Source organism: Ambystoma mexicanum, chromosome 10 (genome assembly GCF_040938575.1).
Source record: "Ambystoma mexicanum isolate Mex_15411 chromosome 10, UKY_AmexF1_1, whole genome shotgun sequence".
NCBI lineage: Eukaryota > Metazoa > Chordata > Amphibia > Caudata > Ambystomatidae > Ambystoma > Ambystoma mexicanum.
The window spans coordinates 1,309,229,707-1,309,241,945 of NC_090932.1; the positions used below are offsets into that span (position 1 = coordinate 1,309,229,707).

At 43.2% G+C, this 12,239-nt stretch overlaps 1 long non-coding RNA gene across 1 annotated transcript in view; it reads left to right on the forward strand.

Moving 5' to 3' along the window:
• The first annotated feature begins 269 nt into the window (after nucleotides 1-269).
• LOC138492296 (uncharacterized) overlaps nucleotides 270-12,239 on the forward strand; it is a 62,072-nt gene continuing 50,102 nt past the window's right edge. Inside the window, exon 1 of the long non-coding RNA XR_011276181.1 lies at nucleotides 270-329. This is a non-coding gene — a long non-coding RNA (uncharacterized lncRNA). The remainder of the gene's footprint in view (nucleotides 330-12,239) is intronic.

Genomic DNA, 12,239 nt, shown 5'->3' on the forward strand with positions numbered 1-12,239 from the left:
CAAACTAGCACCCCAGGTTGTTCAATAAAAACAGAAATATTGAGCCGTCAGGAAACATACATTGAGCCCGATTTCCTAAAATTGACGCAAGTGAAAAAAGCCCAGAATTTGTTTAACTTTTTAGAATTTGGCACGACATGTTACTCACAAAGTTGGCCTGTACATTTCTGGGGGACTGTGCACCACTGAAATGATGCGGCCAGGCTCCATTCGTGTCAGGAGCTCCCACGCAATGCATGCTTTTCACTTTTCGTTTTCGTTTCGTTGCACAGCACATCTCGGCCATATCAGCAGCCATCTTGCATGTGGCTCTTCAAAGGAGAAAGGAGGTGAGGAGAGCTTAACGGATAGAACGAGAGGCAGATGTGAAACTTTTGTTGTTAACCGGAGAACAGAAGCACTGCTTCAAGACAGTGAATATTGGGTGTATGTTTTATCCACGGTGGGAGATTCGGGAGGGGAGCGCGGGGGTGGGGGCGTTACCCCAAGATCAATTATATGAAGTGAGGTGGGAGAGATCTATGTGTCAGAGTTAGAGATGGAGTGAGCCATGTAATGAGGTCTGAGTGACTCTGCCAAAGTTCGAGAAGTGGGGTAGTGATAGCAGGCGTAAGGCTGCCATATTTATGTGTGTGTGGGGGTCTGTGTGTAGTGTATGGGTGTTACTAGATAGAGGGCGAGTCGGTTATTTAGGCAAGGAGAGCGGTTTCAGGCCCTAGGGCATTCATGTTATTGGAGTTATAGGGCTAGGCTGAACTAGTAGAGTTCAGATTTGTCATTGGGCTGAACACAGAGATTCTATTGTGATATTAACAATCTAGATGAGGTATTATTACTGTTCTAGTTTCCATTTATGATGATGGGGCTCACTCAGTGTTTTATGTGAAGTGGGAAAATCATGTTCTTGCAGGTGAATGATGAGCTAATATCCCATCACTTAACTGAAACATGTTTTGAGAATTGGACACATAGATGAAAATAGATGTATTGCTTAACATCCTGTTATTATATTAGTGATACTACAGCACCATCTACTGACAACAGGAGAAAATACAAGTAACAAAACGTTTGCTATTTTATTATACAGCTCTACACTCTAACTTAAAGGAACACACAGGCTCTTGAAGGCAGATAGAGGGCGAGTCGGTTATTTAGGCAAGGAGAGCGGTTTCAGGCCCTAGGGCATTCATGTTATTGGAGTTATAGGGCTAGGCTGAACTAGTAGAGTTCAGATTTGTCATTGGGCTGAACACAGAGATTCTATTGTGATATTAACAATCTAGATGAGGTATTATTACTGTTCTAGTTTCCATTTATGATGATGGGGGCTCACTCAGTGTTTTATGTGAAGTGGGAAAATCATGTTCTTGCAGGTGAATGATGAGCTAATATCCCATCACTTAACTGAAACATGTTTTGAGAATTGGACACATAGATGAAAATAGATGTATTGCTTAACATCCTGTTATTATATTAGTGATACTACAGCACCATCTACTGACAACAGGAGAAAATACAAGTAACAAAACGTTTGCTATTTTATTATACAGCTCTACACTCTAACTTAAAGGAACACACAGGTTCTTGAAGGCACGCCACTGCACACTCACACCAGAAAAAATACAGCCGCTAGGGAAAAAAGGCCCAGGACACTCTTGCAAGGATAACAAGTAATTTTTGTCATCAAAAATAGATATGCATCAGAAAAGAACTGTGCTGCTGCGGAAATGTTCTGAGGTCCGTTTGGCATGTGCGGTACATTATAAGCACAAACAGCGTCACTAGTGACGGTCATCATATATAGTTCAATTCTACAGTGCGGATTGGCGGAGGCCTATGACTGTAGGGCCTGCTCCCCATGGGATGCCAGGCCATTGGTCCATGTTCATCTTCGTTCACATGGGTGCTGCTGGGCTCGTCATCAGCGGTGAGCTGACCTAACAATTAATTTGCTACTCTGACACACAATGTTATTCTTCTGATTGTAATAATGCACCTGGCAGATGCAGGGATGGCTCGAGGGAGAGCCGAGGTCACACTAACTCATACACACTCCACTCGCTCCCAGAAAGATCAGCAACCCCCGAGGTCCTCCACCTTAGTTTTAGGCTATAATTATGATGCTACCCTGCACCTCGCAGCATAAATCACGTGACCCATTTCTGAAGGCGTGATAGTCTTGTCTTCTGATCTTAGTGATCGATCGAGGGGTGTAAAGGTTTTAATGGTCAGTGGTCTGGGTTTGGATGGTGCCGTGGCATGCGGGGGTCATGGGATGAAATCATGGCAAAGCTGTATTTCACATGCAGGGATTGTTGGGGGCAGGAGGGCTTTGCTATCTGTTCCATGGGATGGTACTGCCAAGAGGTGCTCTGCTCTCTTCTCATGATCTTGCAGGGTGCATTCTTCCCAGGCACGAGGGCCTGTAACTTTCTGAACAATGGAGGAGGTTGTGGGTGCCTCAGACCTGGCCAGGTTGTGGGTGGTATTCGCGCTCATTTAGATCTAATACTAACACACAAAATACTGTTCGGCACACTTGGACCTAGCTTCTAAGATGGCTGTCGCTCACCAAGATGCACCTGCCTCTACCATATGCCCTCTAATGCATGTACTAAGGTGGTCGCACACCCTTCAGTATGTATACAACCCCTCCCCCTGCTCCCTAGAGGTGCTCTGTTAGCATTTATTTCTCATTCAGTATCGCCTAGGGGGTTGGGAAGACCCTCTCTCCTTTCCAACATTCCCCTCTTTCGTTAATCCTAAATGAACAAACTCCCCCGCAGTGTCATTTGACCCATAGTTCCAATATACATTCTCCAAACTTTCGGGACCCATGCTCTACAAACATCTTGCAAGCTTGCCCCAGACTGAGCATATCCCTCTGGTGTGCATGTCATGTATATGCACCCCCCAACTCCAGCTAAGTCAACCGGGTGCTCTGTGTAATTCTGGGGGTCCGGTGGGGGTGTGGTGATCATGCCCCGGGGGTGCAAGAGGTGGTATATCACTACCATGTGGGGTTTGTTTGGGTCATCTTTTTGGGTACCATTTTCTGTGGTACCGCAAGGTGCTTTAGGTGCCCCCCAATTGAGACCATCATCATTGCACTGCTTTGGCACAACATCGAAGCCCCATTTGGCACGTGCAAGAAATTACCAAAATAAAGCCGATGACGGGTACCGGCATCTTCACAATCGCTCCCAGCCAGGAGAGAGCACAAGAAAAAGTCAGATCGAATCAGTCTTCATCTTGGATCCCAGCTTCTTTCTTCATGCGTACTCTCAGGATGTGCACAGCTTCGATTCTGTGTGACAGAGAGCCATTCTCAGCATTTTCGGGAGGCATGAATCCCCTATTTTCTTGCACATGCCTCCATCCATTGCAGTCAGCATGTCCAGGACAAACCTATTCTGCATAGTCATCAGCCTTAGAGCGTGGAGTTCCACCTTTCTGATATTGAACCCTTGTTCTATCTATCTATCTATCTATCTATCTATCTATCTATCTATCTATCTATCTCTATCTATCTAAGTTGTTGTATTGCGCCACTAACCCAGGGCACACATAGGAGAAGGACGGAGACAGACAACAGGTTACAAAAACAAACAAAGAAACAAAAAGCACAATAGAACCACAGGAATCCAGTACTCACAGAAGCCAAAATAAAGGTAAAATATGGTGAGATACAAGATTCAGTGCAAAGGCACTGTGCCGGGAGAATGAATGTGTCTTAACCTTCAGTGGCGTTTGCTAGTTGGATCCATTCCCAGCAGACAATCTGCAGCCATTTGGCATTATCCGCAGCTTGCACACCAGGTACTAGCAACAAGGCAAAGAAGCAAGTTTGATGAGTCCTTGGACAGATAGTTCGCTCTCTTCTTCCTCTGCAATTTGTCACATTTTTCTTTCCCAGGGAGGGTGTGGAACTGCGGTGCTGTTAACGGGTTTCTCGTTTCTTCAGGGGTCGGAAGTGGGTAGGGGCAAAAGTGTCTGTTGGTCCACTTTGCAAATGTAATTCTGGGATTACAAGTAGGGCTGAGTGTCGTGTGGCCAGGGAACAGTAGCCCCTCCATGAGGGTGGGAGGTGCAAGTACACTTGTTGGCCACACACCCAGTAGTAATCCATCACTGCTGCTGTGTCTTTTCTGAGATCAGGAATGAGCAGAATCTTACTGCAATGTTAATTGGTTCCTACATGTATCATTCCAGCACTGTAAAAGCAAAGTTCATACATTTCTTCTCTGTGCACTTTTACTGGTTTCTCCATTGCTTCAATCCAAGTTAGATTTGTGATGGGTTCAGTCCAGAATGGTGCACATGCTTCTTCCACCCTTGCCAGAACCACTTCTTCATACCCTTTGAGGCCCCCTCTGCCATGCAGATCACTGTTGTTTCTTGCCATTTGTTATTTGTGTATTTTAGTCCTTGTATAATCAGGTAGGGTCTCTTTAGGCATTTTTTGCTTTTTGAATTGTTGAATTTCAGGCGATCTGGATCTACAACTTAGAGTCTTATATTGTGTGTTTGGAAAGTGCCTCTGAGCCTACATAGCGTAAGATGTACTAGGAATTGTGCATCTAGAATTGGTACTTCCTGTGCCACTAGGACCTTGGGTGTCCTGACGAATGTAGTATCAATGAACACACATAAGAGCTACCATTCACTTTATTTCTCCCCACTGAGCGCATGTTCGTATGCCAACTGTTAGACATTTGTGGGTGACACACATATTCTATGGCGTCAAGACCAAGCCCATGATAAGCATCATACTTTGCCCTTCGTGTTTGTCTCTTTGTGCGTTTAGGTGAACCTATACATCCATTAATAACATCAGTATTATTATTTATATCAGTATGAGTTGTGTTGTAAAAGGCAGTGTGAAGTTTGGGAAACAATAGGGACCTTGCAATACCTTCTAACAATCCAGTTGGAGGGGGGAATTCTTTTTGTGTTCAGAATTGTTAACCTGTTGATGCATAAAGTTTGGCCTTGTGGACAATACATATTCTGTTCCATTTTGGTGGTGTTCAGTTTTACTTAAGTGGACATGTGACCTATTATTTACAGTGAAGTTAAAATGTCCTTCTCTACCCCCACTGCCACACCCCACTCCTCTTTTGTATGTCCTTTTAATATATAAAACGCCCCAAAATAAATCCCTAGACCATATATTGACATAGCAAATATTCCCACTATAAAATGCATTGCACACATATATGAGTATGAAAGCCTAGGCAAAATACTATAATTACATTTTTTCTAACATATAGTGAATGATTTGAAGGGGCTGGTTCCATCTTCTTGATCAACCTGAAAGGCAAAATGTATGCACACATAGAGAGAGAAAGAAAGAGAGAGAGAGAGATAGAGAGAGGTAGAGAGAGAAAGAGAGAGATTGAGAGAGAAAGCAAGAGAGAGAGAGAGTCCCTCGCCTATGTAAACGTGACCTTCTTAGCAGCTGTGCTTGTGCACAGGTTCTGTGTGGCGGTGGCGATGACTGCTGGCAGCGAGAAGGAAAACGAGGTAGATGAACACCTCCAGTGTTTTTAAAGTGCTAGTGCAGCGTTTGAAGGTGCTATTCGAACGCCAGAGAGGTGAATCCAATAATGGAGTCCCTTTACTTTTACTGCGAGGGGAGTTGAAAAAATCATCTCAAAAGGTCCATTGAACCTGGGGCTTCCACCTGCAGACAAAGAAGTGCACGTAGACACATTCTCCTGGCAGCAGCGGTTGGTTGGGTGAGCTATCAGTCGTGGAGTTATTTGTGGCGCCTGGCATGTCTTCTGTTTGGGGTGGTGCAACCTGTCGAGAAATAGATTTGAGTGCACGTGTTAGTGTTGTTAGATAGTCTCTGAATTTGCCTCCTAAAACAGCTGCTGCCCTATGTGCGTCAGATGCTCTCCTAATGAGTGATATTGGTGTGTGAATGCAGCAACCAGTTACCGCCTCAATGGGGTGAAAAGTGGTGGTCCTTGCTAGACTCTGCTCACAAACTAAACAGTGCCAATGGCAAGCAATGCATCAAGTTTGTCTTCAATGTGGTGGAAAGCTTAGCTCATTTACTTTTAAGGAGTCAATTTATCCTCTCCAGAACCCTGTTTGTCTGAGGTTGATAAATCGTACACATCTGGTGTTTAATGCTAAGCAGTGCAGGAACCTCCTTAAACAACTCATTGAAAAAGTGTGTGCCATTATCTGACCTTAACACATTACATACGCCCCATTGGGGAACACTTCACGGGCTAGAAATGTGGCCGCGCATTTGGCATCTGGATGTGCACAAGGAGCTGCCCCCACCCAGTGTGAGAAGGGGCAGACGACAATGATCAGATACCGGAATCCGCTGCACCTCTCTCCCATATCCGCATAGTCGATATGCAACTGGCTCAATGGCCCAATGGGATGGGGCAGAGTGCCTCTCAGTGTGTGCAATATCATGCCTGTACTGAAGCTCTGACACATGGTTCATATGATCACTAAACGTGTCAAGTGCTCCTGGATGTTTGGAATTAACCAATCCTTTTGTATGTCGGTAGCGATGTGTTGTTTGGAGATGTTGGAGGGATGATGAAGCTTATTGAACACTTTTATTAAAAATGCGTGTGGTTTACTGCTTTTCCTGTACATCCTGGTGTCCACAATAAGTCAGTAGGATACTGTTTGCATCCCCTTTTCATCCACAACTGTTTTTCTTCCTCTGGGGCCCTTCTCTGTAACTCAGTGATTTGCGCTTTGGGCAGGACATTGAAAGGCACAGGTGGCTGGTCAGCAGAGGGGGTTGTGACACTATATTCCGCCACTGTTGGCACTGGGAGATATTCTGCAATTTTGGTTGCTGTGTCTGTGGCGGTGTTCCTCAGTGACACCTCATTAGTGTTGTTAGTGTGGGTGGCACATTTGACAACCGCCACTACAGAAGGCTGCGAAAGTGCACAAATGTGCTTGTTTAATAATGCTGCATGTTGCACTGGGGACCCATCCGCCCTGCTTAAACCCCTCCTTTTCCATCGCGATAGAACGACATGCACTGTTGTAGCGACCTATGCCGAGTCTGGAAAATGGCCACATGGAACCTCTGTGACGATTGTAGTGCTTCATTGAGTGCAATGAGTTCTACTGCCTGCGCAGAATAATTATGCGCAGAGATTAATGTCTCGTATTCACTGTCCACTAGGCGCACCACTGCTGCACAAGTATGCCTGAGAGCTGTGTCCTGGCCAATTGTTGCTGACCCTTCAATGAAGAGCCCCCACCGAGTGGTCTGTCCTTTGCTTTGGGAATTTCATCCTCCTCTATGTTGCTGGGTTCACTATCTTACATAGTACAATGTGGATTTTTGGCCTGGAGAAAATGTTTTCGTATGCAGATGCTCTTTCAGTAGTCAGGGTAGATTTCTACTTTTCTAGAATGGCAAAGATGGCATGTTCCACTGTAGAATCTGATAAAATGAGGAGCCTGGATTTGTTATCAGTACAGAATCATTACACACCATTACCCATCATTACTGTTGGTTACAGAACCATTATTTAGTATTACCCCTTAAGGAATTATTGCATCATGTTTAGTTATCCATCATATATTCTGTTTAGTTCTGATTAGTACTGACTAGTAACAACCATGCATTTGAAGAGAGAAATAGGCCCTTTTATATGAAGGGTTTGCTTAGTTATGTTATTGCCATATATGTTGAAAGAGATGCTTTTAGAATGTTGTATTATGCATTAGAATGTAGCACTAACCACTATAGAGAATGAATGAGGCCTGAAATGACATGTAGAGCCATTTAGAATGACACATTGGTATGTTTTGTAGTTACATGTACACATGTATGCATTGTAGAGACACCAAGAATGTAGAGTGTGCACTTAGAATATGCTTTGAGCATATAGATAGCACTTGCCATTGCGAGAGAAATAGTAAGCACTATTGAAAGCATGAGGCTTATGAATCCATTCTGGTGGAGACAGAGGAGCTCCAAGGTGTGCAAAGATTGTTTTGAATTACACTCAGTACAAGTATTTGTAAACAGTTGCTTGGCAGGCAGAGACAGAGATAACACAAGCCTTTTCCGAATGGAGAGCGAAAGAAGCCTTATCAGCATGGGCTTGTGTGCTTCGCAGAGACAGAAAAGGGTGGAGGCAGTGCCACATGGGGATATAGGAGAGAAGCCTTTGCAGGCAAAGAGAGCCTTTGCACACAGGCACGGAAAGAGGATTTCATGAAGCCAACAGTGGAGTGAATGGGTATGAATGGATATATAGAGGAAAATGGTGTTTTGGAGGCACGCATTAGAAGGCCATGACAGGATATATGATGTTCAATGTCACATTGACACAGAACACGACAAGAACACGAAGTGAAAGTACATTGCAAACACAGACTTTCAGGCATTGCTAAATGCTGACAGAGAAAGAGACATTCTTAGTAGAGAATGAAAGTAACCATAGGGATTTGAGTGTGTCATGGAATAGTATAACCAGAGGTGAGGAGAAGGGAGTTTCTCGTTGCTGTTGGAGATGGTGCTAGATGTTGATGGAGTTCGATGAGGGAGAGGTGTCTTGGTGCAGCAAAATCTGATGAGGCCTTGATGAGATCGATCTGGCAGAGAGAGAGTGAGGCCTGGCTCTGAATGACTGGCTGGTTGCAGAGTAGAGGGAGAGGAGAGAGTTGTAGAGACTTGACAAAGACAGAGATGGAGAGGGGAGAGAGGCACATGCAAATGGGAAGTATGGTTTATGGCCTAAAGGAATGCTGATGTGACACTTGCCATATGTATATTGCATTAGACACTGATAGCTTGAATTAGAAGTCTGTAAGCCTTATAGTTATTGCATGGTAGATTTGCACCAGAAGCATAAAAGGTGCAAAGTTGATGTTTGCAATAGTTTTAGTATTGTTTGCATCATGCTTTGCTGTGCATGAATAAATGTATTCTATTGTTTTTTTTTTTTTATTTAAATTGATTTAGTTTAAACATAAACTTTCCATTTGGTTTCATTAGGATATATCACATCTTAGTATTAGCATAACATAACATTTTTGTAAAAGAACGAGTTTCTTCAATGTACAATTTATGAATTTGGTTCTTCTGAGTAGTCAAGAATGTCCGCAAGAAATTGGACGACTGTATAGATCAATTTCTTGTCTTGGCCTCCTAAGATCTTCAGCCATACAGAGTCTCCTTCTTCTTGCTGTTCAGAAATCTTGAATAGATTGCCAAATATAATTCTCTTGTCGGCAAGGGCTGGGCAGATCATAATGAGATGTTTCAAGGTTTCGGGTGTGTTTTTGTCCAAGCAGAAATGGCAGAATTGATCCTTCATGGATATTTGTCGAATATTAGCTAGTCTTTGTCTAGTTGGATAGGTATTCAAACGGATTTTCATGAAAGCAGTACGGACAATTGGATCTGGGAAAAGTGCCAAGTGTTGCAGGAGTTCGTGAATTGCGCGGATGTCAATCGAGCATTGTAGGTTCATGGAGTATCTTTGTTTTTCTGCAGATGTTTTAGCCCAATCATTCTGTTGCATTTTTATCTTCACGTGCTGATGGCGGTTCGTAATTATTTCTATTGTAATGTCTTCTTTCGCCATTTGTTGGACTAAGGCGGCTTTCCACGTTTTCAACATTGTGTTATGCATGTCATGCGGGGTCTCTCATAGAATAAGAAGTGCTGGGATTGGATTTTCGTTTTCATTTATCATCTTACGCAGGAGGTCCATCTGCTTCCACCATACAATCGAGGAGAGGTATTTTAGGGCCAGTTCGAACTATATTCTGACCAAGGGGAAACTTTTTGGAAGGTTCAGAATCTTTCGCCAGAAAGCTGCTTTGAAGGTTTGCCAGTTTACCTCTGTTGCTATACTCATGGCATTACTTCCATAGGTAATGATGGGAATTATCTTTTGCCGGTAGAATGCCAGGATGGGTTTTAAGGAGAATTTGCAATAGCGTCTTTGTAACATCACTCCTTATTTGGATAACCTTTGGATCTTACCTTCCATTGAAGTCACCCAAGCTGTTTCGGCCTTCTGCTGATTAATTAGTACACCAAGGTATTTGAAGGTTGTAACTACTTCAAGTGGTTTGTTCTCCATGGTGAAGTTTGTGAGTCTCAGTCGGGTGTTTGTAGTTTGGTGTTTAGTTAATGTCATTATTTTTTTTTTTTACATTTCTCTGCAACTCATTGGTGTTCATGTATGTTTCTGTCATCAGCAGGTTCTCTTGTAGGCCTGATGGAGTTTTATCCAGCAGTACAATGTCGTCAGCATACATGAGGTATGCAATCGGAAGGGAATTCATTTTTGGAGGATTAAGTGAGTCAGATTTGATGTGAGAGAAATAATCATTGTGTGTTCTTATTTTGCCTGTAGTGAGCCCTTTTCTTGTTAATCTGACGGTAATGGAGGTATTGAAGTAGAGTAGCTTGATGGGTTCGCTGATCTCTAGTGGACATTTCCATTTTGCAAGTTTTTGCCAAAGTTTATTCCTATTTATGGTGTGAAATGCCATATGAAGGTCTATGAAGGCAGCGTAGACTTGGAAGTTGTTTCTTAGGGCTTCAGGCTTTATTAAATTTAGAATCAAGAGATTCACATTTGTGCCCACATTTGCCATAAAGCCTGTTTGTCGAGCATTGAAGCGGTGTGTTTCTTTGGCCCATGCAGTCAGTTTTTGAAGGAGGTATGTCGCAAACAATTTTCCCAGTGGATCTAGGAGAGCAATAGCTCTAAAATTAGATGGATTATCTCTATCGCCTTGTTTATAGATCAGGATCAGCACTGCTCTAGACCAAGTAGCTGGTATCGATTTTAGTTTATTCATTAAGGTCAGAATAAGGTCCATTACGTTTGCCCAAATCTCCGGAGCCTGTTTCAGAATGGCATTAGACAGGCCATCGGGCCCAGGGGCGTGAGAGGGATTGAGTTTTTTGATCATCTGTTGGAAATTATGTTTATCCCCAAGCATGGTCCATTGATTCGAGATGGTTAGTTCTGCCGAGGTTTTGTCTTGGCGTCGGGGTTTATACAGATTGGTGAGGTGTGAGATCCATTTTTGTTCCGAAACATTGGAGACCATCAGGTGTTGGTGATTGGGGTCATTATTTAGAAAATTCCACAGATTCCTCAAGTTCTTATTTTTGAGCGTTAGAAGCATGGCTTTGGCGTCTGTTTGTTGCAAGGACATCTCATGTTTTTTTTTCCAATTTCTGAAGGCTTGTTTCGCTTTTTTCATATTTTGCAGATTTTCAGTCGTGAGATTCTCCATTTTCGAAGGTGTTGACGGAGGATTTTCTTTTTATTTGCTAGCTCAGAATTATAATGGTGTCGATTAACAGATTTTTCGGCTGGAGTACCATTGATCTGGAAGGGGATCAACATCCAATCATAATTTAGCTTTTCTTCATCTGGCATTTTGGTTTGGCAGAAAGTCTGCAGCAAGAAGGCTTGGTGTTTTAAGCTAAGTCTTAATCTGGTGGTTGTTCCAGTAAGTTCTAAAGGTGGAGGTGGAATTGTCGTGTTCTGATCAGACATTCCGGTGCCACATAGGATGAGCATAGAATGGTCGCTCTTAGTAGATGATTGAATTGTATATTCCAGTATCAAATTATGCAAGGTTGATGAAAGATAAATGTAATCGATGATTGCCGTGGTGTTTCTGCAAGACCACGTGGGAATCGGCAATTTGTGTTTGTCGCAAGGGTGGATCATTAGAATCAGGTTTCTCATGGTATTTTCTTTGGACCAGCGGAGGGCTCTGATTGTCTGAGGAGACCAGTAGAAGTAAAGAGATGCATATTAAGGTCCCCACAGATGATAAAGTCGATGTTGGGGAATCTCACAATGAGGCTATCAATGGTCAGAAAGACGCCATCCAGGAAGTTATTATCATTTATTGCTGCTGGATTCCAATACACATTTATAATTGCAATCAAACTGACGGTAGGGCTAATCTGTTGACTTTGATAGGCCGAGTTGATTGGTTTAGAAATCTTGATCAAAGTGAATTGGGTCCATGCGTTGATGTTCTCCGTTTCAAGAAAGCTCCAGGCTGGAGTAATCTTAATCAGTGTCAATAGGCCAGAAGAGGCACGTCCCTGGGCACCTTGTAAGGCCGGGTTAAGAACAGTTATATATCCATCACAAGTCGGTGGTTTGGTGAGCCAAGTTTCTTGAAGACAGATTACTTGACAGTGTTCGAGTTTCGGGACAGGTCAGTCAAACAAATGGGAATGT